The following is a 23,077-nucleotide window of genomic DNA, read 5'->3' on the forward strand; positions in this document are numbered from 1 at the left end:
TTCAAATGCTGTTTTCCAAAGTATCGAGCAGAAGCAATGAACTAACGTAACCAAGGCTGAGAAATCTTATGTGAGTCGTCTAAAAACCATATCAGCATTGTTTTATGTATATCATAGCTGATCATTGTTTGAACACACCTGCTGTATCTTATCTAGGCTGGAGGAAACAGGGAAACATGGGGGCTCTGGGCTGTAGATTAGTATCTTCTTTCTTCCTTTGCAATGGCAAAACATTTTTGAATGAGCTTTGACCCTGAAGCAGGCTGAGCTTGAAACGGCCTTTCTGTCCATTCATACTTCATTCACAATGTTTACTTTCTGTCTAAACAAGTGGGGTTTTTTTGGTGCTTTGTGGAATCTGGTTCGTCCATGAGCCCATACCCCAGCCCTCCTTCCCAGTCCTCCCAGCCCTTGTCAGCAGTGAGGCCGGCGGTGCTGGTGTGTCGCGTCAGAAAGGCTGGGAGGTCAGGCTGAGGACTCACCTTTCATCTGCATGTCCTCGCTCAGGGTTTAAATCACCAATATTTCTTAAGTTCTGTAATGCGGTAAGCTGTGTACACAAACAGGCACCGCTCGCTTCAGCGGTCCTACCCAGGCCTTGTGTACTGAAGTTTCCAGCATGATGCTGCGCCACGTACAGCAGTCAGGCCAGGAACATCGCTACCTGTGTTTGTTTGCATAGTGACAGCATTCCCGTCCCTCCAGATTTTGCTGCAGAAAACTAGGATTTAGCTATTACACATGCATCTCTTCAAATGCATGTTGTCTCTTGCTTGCCACCAAAACTTGCTAATAATGTGCAGTCATTATTGCCTTACAGATATAACGTCTATAAGGGTGGTATGTGGTAGAGAGAAGGTGAGGCAAACCCAAGCAATGTGTTGCAGAGCAGCACAAAAATGTAAAACAGTATTATGTATGAGAGCACAGAAAGCTTACACACAAAATTACATTTTGATAATCCTATTTAAATGTGCACTGTAGTGTAATCAGATGTGTGCCGTCGCTCTGTTGCGGCTGTAGCGCAGTCTGTAACAAGCAGCAGCTTTTCTCAAGAGACCAGTGTTCGTGCGGAGGGCTGCATCCCTCAGGTGTGCTCCTGAGCATGCTGGGGTCTGTCTGAACCGGGGACCGGGAGGTCGCCTCCCAGCTCCTGGTGCCAGCGGAGGCAGGTGCTCGGGCAGGGGGGCTGCGGTGTGCCCTGGCTGCGAGCACCTCAGGGCCACTCGCTTGCTGTGGAGACACAGTGACATGCCGTGCTCTTCTGCCACTGCAAAGATCAGATATTGCCGACACCCAAAGTGGAAGTTTTGGGGTAAAATTCAGTGGTGACAGCCTGAGTTGTGCTCAGGTTACTTTGAGCCTTCAGCCCACCATTTCCCATCCTTGACAGACAAAGGGAAGACTGAGAAACCCCGCTGCAGAGGCAGGCACGCTGGCAGGCGAGACTGCTTTCCCTTTGTGCGATGCGGCGGTCCCTGACCCACCGCCGACCAGGTTTGCTGCAGACCCGTACCAGCAGCGCCACGTCGGGGTGGCATTGTGCCCGGGCTAGTCCACGGGGGCTCTGAGGTGGCCACGAGCTGGCCAGCTCGTAGCGGCTGCCCACCTGGGGAGCTGCAGCATCTCACCCGTGCTGCGCTACGTGCTTAGGTGTACCGGCTCCCACAGAGCTAATCCGAAGCGCTACACTGAGCCACATAGATGTGCCTATTTTTTCTCTCACTAAAGCAGTGATTAAGACTGGCCATGCCTCCCTCCCCCAATCCCCCTCCCCCTTCAGTCTTACCCAGGGGTCCGTATTGCTTAAAATCTTCACCACGAATAGGTTTTCTATGAGCTCCTCTGAGCCCCCAGGTTTGACATGTCAGGCAGGGCTGCTGCGAGCGACTCCCCTCCGACACAAGCCTTTTACATCTGGCCTGATTTTTCAGATAATGGTGGTTTTTGTCTTGCCCTTACAATTGGGAGGGGTTAACAGCGGAGAGCCCTGTGTGAGGCGGATTTCAGATAGCCAGGACTCAGCAGCTGAATTTGTGTAATAATCCCACCGGCTTTAATCAGGAGAGGAGGCTGTGAGAGGCTTGTGAATTCCTACAGCAAAATTCCCCATTCTCATTCACGTAGCGGCTCTTGCCTCCAATGTGCTTATCTCCCTACGTGTGCAGAGCCCTTGACGTCAATGGAAGATGCGCTCTTTCAGGGAGAGCAGAAGACTGAGGTCACAAACTGCCCTGCGAAACAGAGAATTATATCCCTCGCGGTGAGGCGAGAAAGCTCTACTCTTTAGCGCAAAAGGAAAAAAAGACTTGAAACAATGACACGCATAAAAAACCAAGGAGGTAGACTGCTTGCAGGAGATATATTTGGAGCTGCATCAGCAGGCTTTACAAGGATGCGACTCTGAGTTGCATTTCAAAATGTGCTGTTTGGCAGCCGCGAGCAGTGGGGAGGCTTTTCATTCATTCCACCTTGCAGCTCTTTAAAGGGACACCCATCGGCGCTGAACCCGAGCAGCAGGCAGTGCCTGCATCACGCTGGGCTCGTAACCCCGGACATTTAAACCAGAAACCCGGAGGTCAGGCTCTGCAGTTCAGCCATAGTGGCCTCGGTGATATTTATAGATTGCATTACATTTACTGCAGCTTTTAGGAGTGAAGGGTACTCCACATGGTTAAATTATCAGAGGTTAAGTGTGACCAGTTGTATTTAACCTAATGATGGATGTAGCTATCTTAATTTTTTTCCTTATGTTTGAGATGACTGAGTATATAGGTTTAAGTATAACTGAAGGAAATATTTGGTTTGTTGTTACTACCACATTCCATTTATAAAGCTAGGTTTGATTGAGGAAGTGCTTTGCAGAAATTAACATTTTCCCTAGTATAAACTTTGGAACAGCATCCTGCTCTTGCAACATGAAATACTGCTGTCTGCCTCAAAGAACTGTTTATTTCTTCTTGCAATAAAGAAAGCGAGTTCCTATTTCTGTGGGAAACTATCCTGCAGTCACTCTCCTCCTATCGCTGTGCAAACGAGGTTTGTAATTGCACAGAAATATACCATAGCTCACTGAGGCCAGAACCAAAAGAAGTGCCCAAAGCCAAAAGCGGCGCTCCTCAGGACTCCCCGCGGCGCTGCGAGATGGATGTCTCCTGTGGGATGGCTTCTTCTCTGGGGCTGGGAGGTGATCAGCACCTGGCTAATGAGAAGCCTACTGCATAAACCGATAGCTTGTATGACTTTCATCCTGTCTCATGATGCTGCAGAGGCTGTTACTATTCACCGTGTACCTTCTCAAAATACAATTAGAGAAACAAGTCCCTCTTGTGGGGAGCGCCCAAGGGTGAAGCCATAACGATGTGTGCTCTCCACAAGCCCTGATGGCTGGTGCTGCTGTTCCACTCGGGGCTGCTGGGCTAAGCAAAACCAAACCCCCTTCTGATTTAATTTTATATTAATTTAATATTAATTTATAAATTAATACATTTATAAATTAATATTAATTTATATTAATTTAATAACAGGTTGGCCAAGCCACACTGAGTGGCTGCTTTCATTCAGCTTTACAAAAGGATGGATGGGGCTGGGATGGGAGACTCACGGGAAAAGCAGCAACGGGGAAGGAAGGGACGTGCTGGCAGAACACCCCCGGGGCAGATAGCAAGTCCCAGCTACTGGTGTGGTCCCCGTTGCTTACAAACTGCAAACAGCTGGGGCATTTACTGAATTGGTGGCTGTGATGCAGAGTGTGAGATGCAGACAGGTATTTCTCCCCCCCCCCTCCCCCAGTGAATTGTCAGACAGGTAACTCGTGACAATTATTAAGAACGATTGGCACAAGACTGCTCCTGAATGCAGTTAAGTTAAATGTTAATTTAAGGCCCTTGGATTGAAATCTTCCTTTTTTGTTTTGTTTTGTTTATTTTTTCTTTTCATTGGTGAATTAAGTGACATACACCAAAGGTCTGTATGCATGACAGTGTAGATGTTGGGTAAGAGATCTGAAACATATAAATGTTATATTATCAAAACTCCAAGAACTTGCTGTACTTTCATTTGGATGCAAGCATTTTAGACCCCACACATAATGAGAGCACACTGCTAACTTTAGTGAAGCCCTTTATTAAGCTCATCTGATGGCTCATACTGCCTGCTATTGGTACTGTTTCATACATAGTAAGCGGTCTTCCTAAGCAAAAAAGAATATAGCAATCTAACTTGTGCCCAATGGGATATCCATCTTATGTCTGACTCCAAGGAATAAATTATGCTCTTATACTGATAATTGCTCATGCCTGGATTTGAGGATTATGGTCCTGTGATGCTGATGATTAGAACTGGTCTCCGCCCTTGTGCACAGATGCTCCCTGTGATCCACTTCAGTGTCTGCCTGGGATTTTCCAGATTGATTGCTCTTTGCCAATAGAAGAAGCCACAGTATCCAATTCTGCAAGAGCGCTGCAGGCAGATAGGACCTGATTTAAATTCTGTAGAAGACAGGGGTTTGGGGAACACATCTGCTGGTATCTTCTGGGTCGTTTAAAGAAATATTCTTGGGTGTTTTGGTGGTTTTGAAATTGTGTGGGTCTTAAAAAACAGTATTCAGAAATAGTTTCGGAGAATTCAGAAGTATTTAAAACATAAAAATTCACATAAAAAAATTGAAAATGTTTACTTTGAACCAAAAAAACAGAGACAATTACTTTTTTTTTCTCTTTAAAATATTTTGCCTGTGTTTCTTAACAAGAATGGTGACAAAGCAACATAATAAGTTATGCTCTATGCTTCGTTGCCTTTCTCACCCTCAGCTTAAAAATAACAGCTCTGTAGCACCTTCTGTTTTCTTGTGACGTCTACACACTTTATGAATAATCTTTATGGGGAATGCTGTACTTGATCCCCAATTGGGATTTTCCCGTCTTATACACTGTTGACTTAACCCTGCTTCCACAGAAGTCAAAAGCAAAACGCCCATTGATTTCACTGCGAGCAGATTTTGACTTTTCAGAAATGCTCAGCCATATGTGTTCTCATTTTGGAAGTATCATGTGGTTGCATTTGGCCCATGTCGTGTTTTAGTCACTCCAAAAGAACACTCAGAGCTCCAGCCTGTCCTCACCTGCCCTTGCGATTGCGAGATCTGAGGGCCTTGGGGAGGTTTCGAGGGCCAAAACCTTTGCTGTTGTCCTGTTTTCTTGTGAGTTTTGTTTTGCTTTGTTTTGTTTTCTTCCCAAATTTCCCTAAAACATTCTAAGGCACAATGAAAGTAAACATTTCAAATTTGCTGTGAAAAATTAATTGGAGAAAAAAGGTTTGAACTCAGCCTATAAATTTCATTTGGTTAGAAATGACAGCAAAATTTGTATTTTATTCAGTATGATGTAATGCATGTAATGCAATATTTTAAAAGGGGTGAAAATAGTTTGGAATCAAAAAGTAAAGAGCACTCTATTTTAACCTTATTTAAAAGCTTTTTTTTTTTTTAATAACATGTTATCAGAATTGACACGTCTGTGAAAAATTTATTTATGTGTGATTTGTGTTTTCTAAAGGAAAAATGTCCCACAGAAAATTTCCATCTGGTTTTAATGCTTCCAGTCTTTAATGTATTTACACCCATCCATATCAAAGGGAGGCTTAGGAAATACTCTGGGCTGATGTTATGTGCTAGGAATTGATTCAGGGCAAGAGGAAGGGTTCTGACTTGGGATCTTCAGTAGGTTTAGCCAGGATGTATACCTGCAGTCACAGTTCATGGCCTGGTGTGATAATGTGAGGTTCAGCAGCTGTGAATGAGGATCACAGCCCATTAAATCTGACGTTCCCCAAGGGTAGTAGCTGCTGGCAGAGAGCTGGGAGAACAGGCCGGTACCTGCTTCAGTCGGCTCACCTGAGCCCATCTGCGACCACAAGCTGGAGCCTGTGGTTTCACATGGTATTTATATAGCCTAATTCTGCCTAAAACCACACAAGAAATCTGTGCTTGAAGAAGGACTTAAAACTAATCCTCCCTGGGTCCAAGGTTAATGTCCTTTCCTCTGGATTATCTTTCCTAGTAGCATCCCTATCTTCCCGTCTGCTTAGTCATCTGTAAGGTAAACTGAGCATGCTAGGGAGAGCTTCTCTCTAGCAAACGGTATAAGCAAATTAAGGAGACAAATGCAATTAATCTGTGCTTTCTCCCACATTCCTTGTGCTGTGTCCTGCTGTCACTGTGCGCACGTGTGTTTTCCACTGTAGTCAGTGGGGGATTTGCATGGAACATGCTATGACTTTTAAACATGTTTCCTGAGCTAAACCTGCTTGTTACAGGACTTGCTGTCACCTATACATGCTTTCAAGATTTTCCATGACTTTATGAAAAGTGAACTGCTGTTTTCATGTCACATGGTTGTCCTGGTTTAAACACACTGGTCTGAGCAACGTGAGTTGGAAAGGGAGTCAGCTTGTGACTTTGAGAATGTGCGAATCACCCAAAAGAAATTTGTCTCAGACATTTTTATGGTATTTCAGCTGAAGTTCCACGAAAAGTGCAAAAAATAACACTACTTCACCTAAAAACAAAGTCCCAAAACAAACAAACCCATAATAAATAAATGCTTGCCAACAGTCATAAAAATCTTAAACTGTGGTTTAATATCCTGTCTCTCTTTTGTCTTTGTGGAAAAGGTCATATAGATGAAAGACATCTGCTGTAGAATTTTCCTTGGATTTCAGGGCAAGACTAAGTCCTATTTTTGGCTTTATATTTTTATTTTATTTTAATTTATTTTTTTTTGTGTATAAGCAGAGTGTCACAAATTCCTGCTATTCTGTTGTCTTAATGTGACAGCTCTTGAAGAGGATGAACAGTCTTGTGACCAGTGATTTCAAATGCCAGGCTCCATTCCTTATATTTTATTCTCCAGAAACTGCTGCATACCTATGTCAGTAATGGGTGGAAAAGGTCCAGACATGACAGAGTTCGTTGGAGTGAGCTGGAGGTTTTGGCCAAAGCCAAGTCCCGGTGGTACCTTACAGTGAAACTTTGGCCAGGCTGAAGTCAACCAACTCAGGATTTCTTATTTGAGGATGTGCCTCTCCTGGTGAATTTAAGTATAGCTGTGGCAGGAGGGTTGAGCACTGGCACACAGCTGCTCATACTATTAGTTGTTAAGACATTTTTTGGCATACTTTTGGCCTACACTGGGTCAGTGTAGGGCTTAGACACTACATGGAGCAGGGACTGTTCAATACAGGCCAGGGGCTGTTTCCAAAAACCCCACAGTTATGTTCCCTGGTTGTTGGGGCATCGCCTCATCCTGACCAGAGGCCTACATGGCCTAGGCACCACAGTGCTGGTGCTGGTTGTGAGGGATTGTACTCTGTCCTGCTTGTCGAAGGTGTACGAGTATGCAGAAGGGAATTTAGGATCCATGGACCAGAGGAAGAGAGAGCAAGCGAGAGGGAACAGGAGTCCGCAGCCCACTGCTGGAGGCATTTCCCTCAAACAAGGGGGAGGAACAGGCTCCGGGCCCTTGCCACAAGTTGCTTCAAGGAGCCAGAAAGGTGCGGGAGGGAGCCGCTCCGCTTGTGGGAGACAAAAGTGGTATCAAAGGCTGGTGGGTTTTCATATTCAAGAGTTTTGAGGTGAAAAGAGGATGAACCTGGAAAACAGGAACAAGGAGCTAATGCTGGATATGGTAGAGATACAGAGCTGGGGATGACAGAAACAAGAGACAGCAGGGTGAAAGTGAAGGAGAACAACCAGTCTGACTCGCCTTTATTCTTCAATTGTCTTTCGGTCATCATGTTTTTATTAAATCTATTTGAAATCTAGTCAGCTCTGGACAACAGTGCATTTATAATCCTTTATTTTTCCTGGCAACTTTTCATGGTTTTGCAGTAATACCACCCCGTTTTGAAAAACGGGTCTTTCTTCCCCAGAAAGCAGTTGTGCTGGTGAGCGGGGAGATTGTGACACTCTGGAGGCCCTGGATGAACCGGGATGAGCTCCTGGTCCTTGCTGGAAGCCAAGGCAGCATCCCCAGTGACAGAAAGGGACAAAGGATGTCACGGGGCATGCTTGTGGCTGCAGTGTTGGGGACTCTTTGGGGATGGGCCTCGTGTTTATGCACTGCCTGAACAAAACAAAAAAAAAAAAAGTAAAGAAGTCCTGAACCTGTTGGCTTGCAGGTGCTGCAGAGAAGCAGATGTTACACACGTCGTCCTGTGACCAGCAGTAGAGATGTCAGTGCCACTGGATTTTCCAGTGCCTGATGAAGCGGGAGGGTTTTCTGGAGCCCCCGCTCTGCACACACACCTGCATGTGCACGGCTTGCATGAAACCCTCTGCTTTTTCTCTGCAAAGCTGGGCTGCTCAAAACAGAGTAAACAAAGTTAAGTAAAGAATACTTTTCCCTCTGACATCTAGCAGTGCTCTTTATCTTAGCATCTCTGACAATATCAACTGGGAAACTTTTCAAGAAGAATGGGTCTGTTTTTATTTTTATTTTTTTTAATTTTTTTTTTCTAATTAACATCATGTATTTAAACTGTCTGTGATAATTTCCTTTCCCAGTTGTACATGTGGAGTGTCTCAACAGGGCTGTAAAAGTCACAGTAATTTATCTGAGGACAAAATTCATCTTTAAGCTGGAAAAGATTTTGCTATTTTCGTTTGCAAAATGCTTCTGGGTCCTAAAGTAGAGGGCACTGTTGAAGAGCCAAGAGATGTGTTGATTTTATTATTTTTATTAATGTACTTTCAAAGCAATTCAGAAATACTTCACTTGGCACCTGAAGCCAAGACAACAAAGTGCAAACTGCTTTGTCATTTAATAACATGGAAAATGTGAAACAAAGTAGCTGTACCTTCTACTTTTTTGTTTGGTTTTGTTTTTCCCCATTTTTGCTTCTCTACTTCTGGAAGGTAAAGTTTGTTTGTTTTTGTTTTTGTTTTTTTTTATAATTGAGAACATTCCCTTTTTAGGTATAAATGCAAATAGTTTATTTTTATTTTTGCTATAGCTCTAAGCACTCTTCCACATCTCCCATGTTATTCTCCCATGAAAAGCTTCCGTACCAGGAAGTCTTAGGAATCAGCACTTACTGCAGAAACAACTGCACTTATAATTTTGTGCAGAGGGGACGCCCAAGTTAGGCTTTTTTTCTCGCCCTCTCTCAAGGGGCTTGTTTAAGGGATTGCTGGCATGCATGGCTCCCGCTGACATCAGCTGGAGCTGTAGGTACTTGACATAGCTGGACTTGAGGCTATTATGGTTGAGAACTAGTCCGGCTCTTGAGACACCAGTCAGGCTGTAGGGCAATCATTGCCTACATTTCAGGAGGATTAAATATACAAAAGCGTGGAAAATATCTGAAATTCCAGGTATGGTAAGGCTGAAAGCTTAGTGTTTAGCTTGCAAGAAATGCCATGTCTTCTTGCCTATGAGCCACTCGTGTGTGTACTAGGGGTGGACAGGAAGGATGGACTCTAGCCATTCCATCCAGTACAGAAGACGCAATGGGGTCAACCCCGATTTCACCTTGCACAGCCGACTCCTCACATGCATTCTTGCTGCGTGCTTCTAGGAGCTCACAGAGGTCAAGCTGAGCCTTGCCGTGCAAACACCGTGCATGCCCGCAGGCAGCAGGAGAGCCTGAGCCTCAGGAGCAAGGGCAGCCTGAACTCAAGGCTCCCTGCCTTGGGGCGTTTCGGGGTATCTTTCCCAAAAGCACTGTTTTCAGTTGGGGTCCTGGATTTGGTGTCATTTAAAAATGTAATTTAACATGTTAACCCAGATAAAATTATTTCTTTCTTCCCCCTTATGGAGGTGCTTTATAAATATTGAGTTATACAGGAAGCAAATCCTCTAGTTATCAGATTGTTCTGCAGTCACTTCTCTTTTCCTGAAAAGCATAATGGTGAACTTTATCAGTGCTCAGTCATTCGTTTCCTATTAAACACAAGTGATTAAGATGCTGTTTGGCTCACTGGGAAGAGTTACTGACCTGTTTTGTCTGTAAACACAGCTTTAAATTAGGAGACACCTGAAACTGGTAGGAAGTGAGCTTTAATTTCTTTCAAGTTTCATAAGCACAGGTTGTAGATTCCCCATGGGATGTGGTAAATAGCCATCACTGAAATAATATTAATTACATTGTCTCCCACAGCGGTCCCAGGAGGTCCTAAAATAGCACATGTGCCACTTGGACTTAGATGCCTCCCCACGAAGATCAGTGTTTGCTGCTGCGTTGCTTTGCCCAGTACGGAGCATGCTACGTCTCTGGGGGAGCTGAATGAGATAAGGAGGCTTGGATTTTCTGTGTAATTGTTGGGGTTTTGCTCTTGTGAGTTTAAAAACGGGAATACCATCTAAATCAATAGCTGAATTTCTCTTTCTTCCCTGACACTCTGGAAGGAATAAAAATAACAAGCCAAAACATGGATCTTCAAAAACACATGAAAAGAAAATGTCTCCTGCAGCAGAGGTTGTGCCTTCCTGTAGGTATGTTGAGCTAACATACTGAGGCTGTCAGTGCTGCACGAGCAGTCGTTGCCCTGTTTGTCAGAAGCGTGCTCTGTACATCCATCTCTATGCCTGCTCACACGCCAGCATCGCAGTGGTGCGCTGCTCTGTGTTATACCAGCACCTCGCAGTATAATTTGTATGACCAACAGCATCACAGGTGGTGGGGTCTGCACCCTGCCCACCTGCCCTTTCTGAAACAGCACAGGGACTGCAGCTCAGGCGTTAGTTGCAGAAGCACCCTGTTAATTTTGCTCAGCGCGTGGGTGCTGGGCACAGTGGGGCTGGTGGGGCTGTCCTGCTGCGGGCAGGTGGCACGTACCCACCTGCAAGTCCAACCAGGACTTACTCTGCAGATGTCAGGCAGACTGTAACCGCAGAGCCAGACACTTCCCTTAGCCCTTTAGGACCATGTTAAGTCTTAAGGGAGAGTGTTTAGCCCTGCAGACCCCACAGCCTTTCTCCTTTGGGTATTGACGAGCAGCAGAAGTGAGAAGCAAGCACATACGCTGTTCAATGATGGCTTGCCACTAACTTCTCCGTCATTAATTGAAGCTCACCAAGCGGGATTCATGCGGGATGTAAGTACACCAGCTCTGGAGCTAGAATCGACTCTGACCCGATAATCAGACTTTTCCATCTGGCCTAGAAAAACATGAACCTAGTGGTTTGTTAGGGATGTGCTAGCAGACACTTAAAGGCAGCAGCACTAAAGGCACCATTATAATTAGCTCAGTCAGAGGCCGAGCACACAGATTTACTTGAAAACCAGTGTGTCTGTTCACTGGTCGATGTGACCTCTCTGGAAATACACTGCAGAAAGAGTATTTAGAATTTGCTCCTTTAATTCAGTGTTATACATCCTTGTTGACCATGTTACATATTACAGACATTAATTAAAGACATCGACATGTACCATAATGAGGGGAATGGCTTACGTTGTAGGGAGTGACTTTATGGGTCTCAGAAACTGGCTGCTAGGTTGATACCGTATTTTCAGCATTCAGAAAGCTCCTGTTCCTTGTTTATGTAGCTTAAATTAAACACCAGAAGGGTTTGCATATATTTGGATGAATGGGAAAGATGTGCCCTTCGATCAATTTCACAACAGCTCAACACTAACATCAGCACCTGAAAACAAAGGGAAGCTTTCATGTTTATTTCTATAGCTCCACACTAAGATCGAAATTGAAATGCGATTGAGCAACAAAAAGCAAGTCAGTAAGCAGACCTCATTCTTACTGTGGAAGAAGTTGTTTCAATAGAAAATTGTTAGCCAGCTTCACAAAATGTCACAAGCTGGATAAAACTGCTCCCCTAGTATTTCCCATTTTTGTTTTTCCTCCCACGATGACACTTATTACGCAAAAATGGGTTGCTGAACAGGGGGTATACAGGACAATGAAAAAGGAACTTTTTCTGCAGGGGGAAAATGCAAGGAAAAATTTTGCTTTTTGTAATATGTTTTAGTGTTTTATTTATTTTTTCTAGCACTAAATTTGCCTTCAAAGCAGGCATAAACAAGCTCGGGCTAATTTTTATGGCACAACTCACACTCCTCCAATTTAATCTTTTCTTACACTTGTTTATGTATTAAGATCTGGATCTGATATTAAATATATATATGTATATTTTTTCTTTCCAATGTGAGCAGGACAATCAGTGGCTGCAAGGCTGGGCCCAGGAGGTTCGGTCTTGGGCTGGAGTCAGCAGCAGTTTTCTCCATTGCTCTGTATGGGAAGGAGCTCTGACCCTCACCGGTCTGCTGGGCTGGCGCTGGCAGCAATGTCAGCTTCAGCCATCAAAACATTCCTTTGTGGCCAACTGCCCTTCTGCTTTCTCTGAAAAATCCGGTGTCAGTTTTAACAAGAGGGGAAAACAGACATTCGTCACCATTAATTTGACGGACAATTAAGCCCAGTGATCTCTGACCTCACGCCATTAGTGGCTTTCAGAGCCAGGGTAAGACCCCACAGATATCTGCTCTCTGTCATTCCCTGCGAGCTGCCCGGGTATTTTATTTTCTCCAGGGCTTAGCTTCTGCCCACCACCTGCCAGATGTATATGCTTCGTAATAAAAATTGGTAATAATCTGTCCCAGGCAGTGACATTAATCTCCGAGGGAGGATAACAGCAAGCAAAGGCAACAGCTGGCTGTCAGGAAGGCATGTGAGCAGGAATTATGCATTTATTTAGATATTTGTACATATTATCAGTGTGTGTCCTTGGCTGCAGCTGATGGTGGTGCGTTGGGCTAGCTTGGGCATCAGGGCCTGCCCTCAGCCAGGGCCGAGGTGTTCGCACCGGGAGGTGTGGGTGCAGTGGGGTCACTGCGTGGCGATTTTTGTCTCTTCTTCCACCTTCTCCTGGGCTATGGCAGGATCGTGGCCTTGCTCTCTGCTGGGTTCCCTGGTGGTCAGCCCACCCTGCCGGGTCAGCTATGACCATCGCAGGCCACCAAATTGAGTTGGCAGCATGTGGTCACTCTGGGGAGCAGAAAAGGCATAGAAACAAGCCAAAACTAACACCCAACCTCATGGTCATGCTGGCTAGAGAGGGCTGCTCAGCCATAAGCCCGGTGCTGGGCCCCTCTGGTGCTGGGACCCGTGACCCGCAGAGCCCCGGCCTGCTGGCAGCTCCGCCACGCAGGGGCCCTCAGGCAGGGCACATCCCAGCACAAAACACGAAGCCCATAATTAGCAGCTTCTCTTGTTCCTCGTCACCTGCTTCCACTCAGCTCCTGGCAGCCCTTGGGCCAAACCAGTCCCTTGCTGTAATTCTGGCCCCGGGGCTGCAGGGAGTGCAAGTGGAGGGCAGGACTTTGTGGGCCACAAGGAAATAGTTAATCCATCCCTGGCACAAAGCTGCTGTTTGTGTCTATTAAAGTAGGGCTTACCACCGCCAGTTCTTGGGGAGGGTGGTGGTGGCTGAGATAGGAGAGACGAGAGCGGGCCAGCTGCTTGCATCATCTGACACTTACGCCATGCAGCCTTCAAGCCTCATTTTTCAGCCGCCGCTTTTGAAGCACCTCATTAGCTAATCGGAGGAACCCTCAGCCTGTGCTTTACAACAAGTTTCCTCTTTTCTTTCGTCTCCTACCTCCTAATTTTCCCTTTTTATTTCTGCTTTTTCTCCTTGAGGCCGTCAGCCGGTAGCTATAGTAACCCCTTGCATGAGTGGCTGTGCCGCACCGCTCCCACGGACCCCCCTGCAGGGCCCTGCCGGGCTTTCACACCCCGCAGAGCCTTGGCACCCAGCGAAATGGGGCTTTCTCTGAACACCAGGGACACTCTTCCTAGCTTGGGAGCCGGCTCCATCCCGCGAGCTATTTGCAGCTGCAGCCCGCGCGATATTGTGGCAGAACGCATGAGTCACTGGCAGAGCAATCTGTTACATCAGATAATCACAGATTACCTCCATTAACCTGAATCCCTTCTGTAACCTTTTCCAATAATGATCCTAAATGCTGACGCATGCAGTTGTGTTACCATAATGTCTTGGGCTGTCAGTGATTTTTGAGGACAACGTTTTCTGTGATTTCAGGGGCGGTTTTGCAGGGTGTGTCGGATCTCCATAGAAAGAAGTTGTCGGCGCGTTGCTGCTGGACGGGACGGTGGGGCCAAAGCCAGGCATTGTAGCTATGGGGAACAATAGGGGAGAGATTCACAGCCAACCCTCTTTGCTTGTATTTGCCCCCCACTCCCCTCTCCCTATGGTCTTTCATCCTTCAGCCCTCTCATTCTCCTAACATCAGCCACGCCACAAACTCCTGCAGTGCTGCGACCTCAGCCTCCATCCACACCAGCCCTGTGCATGCCTGTCCACCCTTGTCCTGCCGTCCAGTTAGTACCTCTTTCCTCCAAAGCCAAAGCACGTGCTAGTGCCTTTTCCCCTCTGTCAACCCATGGCTACCACTGGCAGATGCTCGCTCAAACCAGCCATTTTGGGGTGGTTTCTCCCCCCTCTCCATATTTCTTCTGTGGATTGTGTGAAGGGTCATCATGTATCTAGGTGAGAACTTGAGGTGGTATTCCGTAGGAGAGCCAAGAACGTGGCCAGGGCTCTTACCTGCTTTTGTGGTAAAGAAAAATGTGGCTAACCCTGACCCCCACTAGAAAGTGACCCGATCTAGGACACATTATGATTTTCTACTTTTCTTCCTGGCTGACTTTGGAAGCAAATGTGCTGAAGTGTCCTGATGAGATGTTCCTCCAAAACAATGCTGGTGGTATAGCCGGTACACGTGTTCTCAGGAGCTTCCCAGCATAATTTTCACGGCTTCTAGCTTGTTTACATCAAATGTCTGAAAAGTTTGGAGAGAAGGGTGGATCCAGCCAGCCGTCATTGGAAGGGCCAGGCAAGGACAGTTCTTATGGCTAACGGGCTCTTTCTGCACTGTCAGAATTATGTGTGGTCCTCTGGGCCACTGCAAAAATACCAAAATCCTACAAGATCAAAGGGTACTGGGCACCCGATAACATCTCCTAGTGCCTTCCCATTTGAGCATCTGCATCAGCGCCTTTGCTGGAGCAGGGTCCCTGGTGGGATTAAATGTGGGAGGAGAGCTTGTAGGATTGCAGAGAATTTGGTGGGGTATTTGTATGTGCAGGCAGCACAAAGGGGCTGCAGCCTCAAATCAGGCTCTGGGTAGCTGTGACCTGTGTGTACCATCTCTAAATGTTTGGGGTCTGCATGTCTGCCTGCCAGAGTGCAGGACTGCGTGCCTTCAGGTGCAGCATCTGGATAGGTGAGGGACTTACTCATCTGCCTCCTTCACGGAGCCTCCACACCGTTTCTTACTCTCTGTTCTGGTGGTTGTTTTCCTGACTCAGAAGTAAGCCATCTAAACTGAAAGAGCACGCTGTTATTTATGTATGGAAAGCAAAACACATCTGGATTTCTGAGTTCTTATCAGAGCATCTCAAAGCTCTACCAATTCCGCCAATTAGGTGGAACTAATAAATCAGTCAGGCCTAATAAAACAGCCCGTCTCAAATCATTAATTTTTCATGATGTTTACTAAAATTCTTTTCTTTAGCCCTGTTAGTAAGTTTATTTAGGTGAGGACTGAAACCAGAAAAGAACGTAATTCTGATCCTGGCTACAGTCTGATGATAGGAACACACTTGAGTTCTCACCTCCCATCCAGCTGGATCTCCTCCCCACAGTTCAGAAATATTCCTTATAAAACTAAAATGTCAGGAACACAGAGGCTAAGTTCTTTTTTTAGAGACTGCAGAACTATTTGCAGGAAAAAAAAACCCACACAGCTCTTTGACAGGGACAGAGCAAACCCACATCACTCAATGCTTGGGGCTGGGTTTTCAAGTGTTCTCCCCTTAGAACGAGCACCAGAGTTTTCAGAAGAGCCAGGCCCCAAATATTTGCCTATACCAGGTCCAGATTTCCTTGTGTGTTCCTCCTGCCCATCTTGTTGGGCTGCCCATTTTGCCAGTGGGTCATTAAACATCGGAATTGCAAAATGTGGAGCAGCGAGTCTGCAGAGCTTGTTCAAACTCCCGGTCAGCTCCACGTCTGGCTAAGATCTGCAACTTGGCTTTAGAGGCCAGCCCTAAGAGTGTTGAGGTTGTTTGAGGAGCACCACTGAATCCCAGAATACCATACACGTTCCTGGGAAATCTACGTGGGCAATGGACTGTACATGGACTATATGTGGGTCATGAGTTGCCTTTACCAGTTTGGGCTTTGAGGCTTTGAGGCTTTGGTTAGCAGCTTCCATACATGTTACTAAAACAGGGTAATAAATATACAGAATGGGTCATAAGTTTAAAAAGCCATTGCTTAAGGAGCAGTTCCTTCCTGGAAAGATGTTATCAGGCCCTATTCAAGCAGGCTTTCTGGAGCTGGGATTTGCGTTCTTTCTTTGGAAGAATGGGAAACAGGTCTCCTACAGCCAATGTCAATTACAGCTGTGCAAATTAACTTAAGGGAACCAGTAAGGAATGTAGAATTCAGATTCACTCGAGCATTCAGATATGGGAAGGCCACGTTCTTGTTTAATTCTCATGTGCTTCAAAACATGAGATGGGTGAGAACATTTCTGACAAAAGAATCTTCCTTTCTGAGAACTGCGTTTTGTCAAAAATGAAAGGGTTTGCAGGAAAGTGTCTACTTAAAAGAAAAAAGGATTTGCTTTTTCTATCTTCTTTTTGACAATATAGAAACATCACTTTAACAAAGTAAAGAATGTCAATTTACCTTACCCATTTTGTTCCAATGATATAATATATCTTAATACTCTATTTGATATGTTCTATGATAATGTTTTGACGTTAGAGAACTGAGATGACTCAATGTTATCAAAATGAAATGGTTTAATGTCTTTGAATCAGAATTTTCTAGAACTTTGAAATACTGACTCTCAGCTCCAGTTTGGAGAAAAATTCCACTAGGATACTGGCATTCTTCATGGTGGTAGCCCTTGCTCCCAACAGCTCTGTTTGAAAAGCTGGTCACACATGGTAATCATTGATACTGAAACGTTACAGACAAATGTTATGTTACCTACATCATGGATGGACAAAATCTCTTAGTAGTCCCCAGGTTCAGACATCACAGCCCCTTCGTGTTCCTCCAGGAGAGGTCCAGAAGCAGCCTCCAAAGGAGCACAGTGGCTGCAGATTAATTTGTTGCATCGTCTCTTCTGCTCTTGTTGCCAACTACAATGTCAAATACTATGCGGGCACCTTTCAGTTTGCAGCCATCATCTCGGTTCACCCCAACAGCCTGCTGAACCAGCCAATACGTGGTAATGCATTTCAAACATAACTGAACCGCCTGGATTTGTGCCAGTAGCCTCTTTCAGTCTGAGATCAAAAATAAGAAGTTAAAAATCTGGGCTGTGTTTAATTTCACTGTTTTAGATGATAGCTGGTCTTGTTTCTATGAGATTTACTGGTGCTTTTTGTTTAACAGATTGTAAGTATTCAGTATACTTGTATCTTCTGGATTATTTTTGTTTGTGGCATAAAAGCCAATGATCTCTTTTGGCTCGCTCATCAGCTGCAGATAAGCACAATACAGCAAAAATGCAGGGCATAAAAGAGAGGGCAGCCATAACAGAGAAGTTAAAGGTGCTTACACAGGGGAAAATTTAACTGCATCCGGGGAAATCACATCGCCAAAAAACTCCCTGTCAACGTGCTTAGCAGAGAAACGTACACCCAGCTCATGTGAACTGGCCCACAGAACTCAAAGACAACTTGTTGAAATAAACAGTCTCAAATATGCATTAAAAATAACCGATGGAGGACGTAGGCAGACTTCTGTGGGGAACTTTACAATTTTGGATGCCCACTTAAGACCAACAGAAAAGAAGAAAAGATTAAAGGCATTTTTTTCTTCAGCTTAGTTGCGACCCCCTGAAAGTGCTCTGACTAGGCACAAAGGTAGCTTCTGTAAAGCCTTCTCTATATTCCTAGAGCAGTACCAGTGTGGCCTTGATAGTCAAGTCCTGAGGATCAATCTTCAAAGACTTCCTCTGCCCCTTTAGGGCAGTTGATGTTACTAAAGGACATTATTAAAATGCACATTATTAACATATAAAATGTGTTATTAAAGCCAGGTTTCAGTCACTCATCGGTATTTGCAGTACTACTGGAATTCTTTTTGAAATCATAGGTCGATATTCCTGCAACAAATATTTGCTTATGAACGATGACTTCTGCAAGCCAACATTATGAGGACTTTTGGTGCCAGTTGTAAACAAAGCATTTTGCCCTCTGGTGTGCTGGTAACCAGTACAGCTTGCAACGCCAGCCTGACTGCTGGGGAGAAGTTTGTGTTTTCGCTTATGAAATTCCCATCTCTGCGGTTCTGAAGGCTTAAACATGAACTACATCTGCTGTTCATTTCCAAAAAGCAACGGGATGGTTTACACAGCAGTTGTCAGGCTTATGCATTTGTAGCAACATGCAGATGATTTATGTGCAAACATGCCATGACAGCAGGGAAGAGAGGCACAAAACCGTTATCACAGCCTGTGACTATTCTGAGAGTCACGTTCATCAAAAAAAAGGCTGCAGGAGATAAAGGCAGATTAGCATCAATAAGAGGAGCTATGTAATGTGATTCTCTTTTGAGGGCATGTTGTGGACTTTTTATTGTACCTTATAAACCAGAGCCTCTAGGGAGGGGTCTGTAGAAACATTTTCTCCCAGTGGATGGTGGAGGCTTACCTGCTTTCAAAAATCCAGCCCTCATGCTCTCCTCCTTTCCTTGGGGTGATGGAGAAGGGGGTTCACAGGGAGGTTCCTCATGCTCTTGTAACAGCTTGTTTTAAGCCCAGTTTAGTCATCAAAGATCTTGTAAGGATAAAGCAGTGTTCCTGGTATTTTTTTTTCTGCTTTCCCAGATGAGAAGGGCAGGGGGAAAGGCAGAGAGCAAGCAATGTCCTTCATCCTTCATTCTTTGAAAACAAACCGTTTTCATTTGCTAGTGTGGCTGAGCATAGCTGGAACTGGTATGAAGCTAGAAGGGCAAACCTGGCTGAACTTCCATGTGCGTAGGCAAAGAAGGATGGAAGCATTTGTTTTAGAAACTAGATGAGCAACAGAGGTTGTGCAAAAGATATGGAAAATTTGCAGAGAATAGTGATGGGCTGATGCGTTTGATTCACTCCATCTCATTAGGAAGAGGCGCTCCAGGAAAATAAGCGGTTCCACGTTTCAATTGGTATTCTTTTCCTTCACAAATACGCAGTTAATCTCTAAAAAACCTAAAAACAGCTTTCTAAGATCTTCCCCTGAAGCTGCCTGTTGTCCGTCCTGTACTAGACAGATCGTTTGTTTAGTCTGACATGGCAGGTCCTCCGTGCCAATAACAGAAGTGTTAGGAGGGAGCACGAAGAGGCAGGTGGATGTGTGCCATATAGCTGCATAAACCTTGACAGTGAGTGAAGGAAGAGTGGCGAGAGGAAGGGAAGAACTTCGTTTGTAGCCTGTACATTTATTTTGAGTGAAAGAAGGGTGCTAACCATGACTTTTGGACTTTTAGTGTTTTCTGGAGATTGTTTCACTGCTCTCACATGAGCAGTGAAATTTCACAGAGCTCTACACCCTTGGTGGGAAGGATCTGGATGACAGCCTAGTTACTGCTGCAAAATGGATGATACAAGCTGTAGCCCCCCCCCAGTGGTCTGTGAATAGTTTACTTAAATTGCAGATTAACCAGATTGCAGATAATGCAGTTGAAGGCAAAGAAACGTTGGCAAGCTTGTGTTAGCCAGATCTGGCAGCACAGGGAGTGATGCAGGCTTGCTGACTTGGGCAAAAACAGAACAAAAGTATGAAGCCACCCTACCCGTGCTTAAAAGCCACACGGCATGGTGGCATGAAGTGCAAAGGGAATATGTTACAGACATGATGCTAGAAGGAATTCACCCATCTTTGCGTTTAACTCTGTGTTATGAAATGTCCGTTATCAGCTGAGCAGGAACATGGCTCGATCCTGCAGCTGGCAGGGTTGACAGGCTCCAGGCTCCAGCTCCTTGCTCAGTCGCTGATTTCACACGGTATTTTGGACAAAACACTTAATATCTCGCTGGCTTAACAGTATGCAAGTGCTCTCCTACCTTCTCTGGGTGTTAGGACAGTAAATACATCCTGCCCAATGGAGGCAAAAAAGGTAGGCACCTTGGCTAAGGGTAGCTGCTGCTCCCAGATGTTCTACATGTGTGCTTTTGGTTATGTCTCTCTGTGCACACAGAGATCAGAGCTAGATTTGCTATTGGACATCAGAAGAAGATATGAAACATGCCATGTATTTTTCAGTAGGGAGGATGTAGAGCAAATGCTTTTGTTTCCTGTAGGACTGGTTGACAAGTTAGAGAATTAGCTTCAATCTCCAGTTTGCAAATGCTGAGCTGTTAAGTGAACACGAGGGAGCGGAGCTGAGATTTCCCGCTGTCGCTGGGAGCTCACCTTTTGTCATCAGCAGCAAACCAACGTTTTAAAGCAGTCGGCCCCTCCAAGACCGCCTGATGAAACTCGCATATAAAACATGGCACATCTGTCAAGTTCTGCTCGGAGAAGCTGCCTCGAAGATTGCAAATCCTCCTGTCCAGAATAGACAGCGCAAAGGCAGCAATCAAGACAATGTGTGAAAAGCTTCCCTTTGCAACCTGCACAATTACTGACCTATTCAGAGAAACCTCCCCTTTTAGCTTTTAGCTCTGCTAGACAATTTCCCCTGTCTCAGCTGTCTCACTGCATTATGTCCTTCAAGCCCCCTGGAATTAACGTTTGGAGCCAGCAAACACTGCTGGCTCCACAAGAAAAGCTGAGAGCAGAAAGGTCAGGTCGATTAAAGCAGTTGATCAGAATCTTTAACATAAAGACGTCACAGGCAAAATAGTAACGCTACTTCATGCTCAGCTAAGAGCAAATGATTCATCAGGCAAGGCTGCTTATTTTTGGAGGACGGCCACAAAAGAGAAGAGAACGCGCTGGCTGTATTGATCACGGTTGTAACGAGGGACCGCAGAGCCCTTCTCCAGTTCTGATGGAAATTTAATGTCAGAAATACATCATCCAATGCAAATATATCAATATGTATTTTACATCGAATGGAATTTAAAAACATCCTGGCCCGGCTCAGTGTAGTCGTTTCGTCTCTGCACAGATCCAAGAGTTGTCACGTCGAGCAGAGGGCTGTTGTGCAGTGCTCTGCGCTGCTCGATGCTGCAACCATTTTGTGAGAGTTTCTGGACAGGTGGCTGGAGAAGGAGGCAAAATCTCCAGTGCTTCGGCCTCGAGGTTAAACCTTCAGCAGGTGAAGATTTGCCTGTGCTGAGGAGATGCAGAATAAAGGATGTTTTTATCTGGCTTACTCCTGCCACCTCCTGTGTCCAGAGAGGCAGCCTAAGGAAGGGAGACAGAAATCCCAATTTGAATCCTGTGGCTGTAAAAGGGGGGTTGTTCTGCTTTGACACCAACCCCACCGCCTCCCTCCTTGCCCTCCCTTTCCTCCCCATCCCTCCCTTGGTGCTGATAAATTCATACTTCATTCTTTAATGCCCACGGAGGTTGGGCAGCAGGGAACAGAACTCAAAGTTTACAGGATAAACAAGCATGAGGAAGGAGCTTCAGCACGTGAGACCAAGCAGCATGTGCTGCGGGAAGAGAGCAAGACAGCCTCTCCGAAGTTGTGGTTGGAGGGATGGGAAGGAAATGACTTTAGCAGTGGTGCTTTGGATGCACTGAAGAGGGGAGGTTGAGGAAGAGTTCATGACAGACCAAAAGGGTATGTCCGTGTTGCGTAATTACTGTGTGGCGTGGAGGCAGTCACAGGCCTCTAGGCTTTGCTGGAAACCAGTTCCTGGAAAGGGGAGTGGAGCTGGGCTCACGATAGTCTAAACAAGCCAGTTCCTTTACGGCTGGTTCAGATAGCTCTGCACTACACTGGAAAATGTGGACATACCATAAATTCCTGTCAATAAGGAGTTCAAAATAATCCAAGGCAAGCTCTGCCATGACAAAACCATTGGTTACCAAAAGCAAAGGCATAGGTGAGATGCAGAAGGAGCACTCCTGCACCAAATATTCCACTGTGTGACCAGAAACGCCCCACAAAGAGCAGTTCTTTGCAGTTGTCCCCAAAGCTCATGTTTTCTTTGTTGCGGCCTGCTACCTTTTGTGTCCGTGCACTCCTCATTTAGGCTGCAATGTCATGTAGTGCCCAACACGCTCTCGGTCTGCAGCTGTGACTCTACCAGCCCCTCCACGGAATTAATGCATCTCCGAATTAGTCATTTGATGTGCCAGCGCATGTAAAATGGGCTTGAGTGATTCAGATTTAGTGAGCAGGGGCTGAATTGCTGTATGTACAGTGAGAGGGGGGAGTCGGGGAAACGAGGCACGTGTGGGCAGTGTGAGAGACCAAGGCTGGGAGCAGGCCGCATGGCTGGGAAAACTTGGACGTGGCACCTGGGTGCCGGTGTCACCTGCAGTGTGGTATTTATGACGGGACATTGATGGGGGAGATTCACCAGCGTGGAGGATGTTACATTAATTTTCTCCCACCGTTGTCCTCTCTCTGAGGAAAATGCTGTAGCTCTGGCTGGTGAGTGTACCGCCAGCTGTAACGCCATGCTGGCAGAACATGCAACGTGAGGGATGGGAGGCCAGCATTGAATGTTGGACTTGGGTTTCCAGCTCTTCTTTTGGGATGAAGTCAGGTTTCATCCCAAAATCAGAACAGGGAGGTCCGGGTTGAAAAGAGGTGACCTGTAAGTTTACAAGATTGTTTGACTCGCACGAAATGGCTGTGAGTTGGGGCAGATGGCATTGGAGATGCTCAGCTCAGGCAATGTCATCTGAACTGGGTCTGTTGGGCCACAAGCCCCAATTACCAACCTTTGCCAACCCAGTCTTCTGACAGATGCCACCTCCTTGGGCCATTTCAGCCCAGACAAGCTGACTTGATTTGCCCATCTACCCAGCTTTAATTACACAAGATATCCATAAGGGCTGTTGTTGGGCTGGTAAACTGTGGGTTGGGCATAGTGCCCAAAGCACTCTAATCCTGATCTTTCTTCCTCTGCA

At 45.7% G+C, this 23,077-nt stretch overlaps 1 protein-coding gene and 1 long non-coding RNA gene across 6 annotated transcripts in view; one reads left to right on the top strand and one right to left on the bottom strand.

The window, feature by feature from the left end:
* Positions 1-23,065, bottom strand: part of LOC308197252 — a 61,933-nt gene extending 38,868 nt beyond the window's left edge. The window contains exon 1 of the long non-coding RNA XR_013952694.1: positions 1-23,065. This exon is cut by the window's left edge and continues 15,624 nt beyond it. This is a non-coding gene — a long non-coding RNA (uncharacterized lncRNA).
* GRK5 (G protein-coupled receptor kinase 5) overlaps positions 1-23,077 on the top strand; it is a 175,432-nt gene that overhangs the window by 53,171 nt on the left and 99,184 nt on the right. The window lies entirely within an intron of this gene.

Source organism: Anser brachyrhynchus, assembly GCF_964034855.1.
Source record: "Anser brachyrhynchus genome assembly, chromosome: 6".
In the NCBI taxonomy this organism is placed as follows: Eukaryota; Metazoa; Chordata; class Aves; order Anseriformes; family Anatidae; genus Anser; species Anser brachyrhynchus.